Source organism: Monopterus albus, unplaced genomic scaffold, assembly GCF_001952655.1.
Source record: "Monopterus albus unplaced genomic scaffold, M_albus_1.0 scaffold577.1, whole genome shotgun sequence".
Taxonomy (NCBI): domain Eukaryota; kingdom Metazoa; phylum Chordata; class Actinopteri; order Synbranchiformes; family Synbranchidae; genus Monopterus; species Monopterus albus.
Genome location: NW_018128457.1, coordinates 18,202 through 18,884, shown reverse-complemented (window position 1 = coordinate 18,884; position 683 = coordinate 18,202).

Sequence of the window (683 nt, the reverse complement as noted above, 5' to 3'; positions counted from 1 at the left end):
GGGGCTGAATAATTTTGCATGCCCAATTTTTCAGTTTTTTATTTGTTAAAAAAGTTTGAAATATCCAATAAATTTCGTTCCACTTCATGATTGTGTCCCACTTGTTGTTGATTCTTCACAAAAAATTACAGTTTTATATCTTTATGTTTGAAGCCTGAAATGTGGCAAAAGGTCGCAAAGTTCAAGGGGGCCGAATACTTTCGCAAGGCACTGTATATGTGCGTGTGTGTGCGCACATAAGTATATTGTACTTATTCTAGCTCTAATACCAAGTCACCCCTCAGACAGCCCTTGGAATGCATATGCATGTCAGAATCTTGGGACTGACCAATATCTCCTCACTTCCTCAGTATAGAAATCCAAACCTTTTGTTCAGCTGTGTTGGGATCCTGCTGACAGAACCAAACTAATGAAGGAGAGGGGGGTGGGAAATGTCTCTATTATCTTACTTGAATGGATTTATACTGTATATTAATGATATATGCAAGGTTTCTGATTTAGTGAAAGTGGTTTTGTTTGCGGATGATACTACCATATGGGCATCGGGTGAAAACCTACAGCAACTATTTGGATGGGTTACACAAGAACTTGAGAAGATAAAGAAATGGTGTGACAGCAATATAGTATGTCTGAATTTGGATAAAACTAAATTTATGGTATTTGGGAATCGCAGATTAGACAAT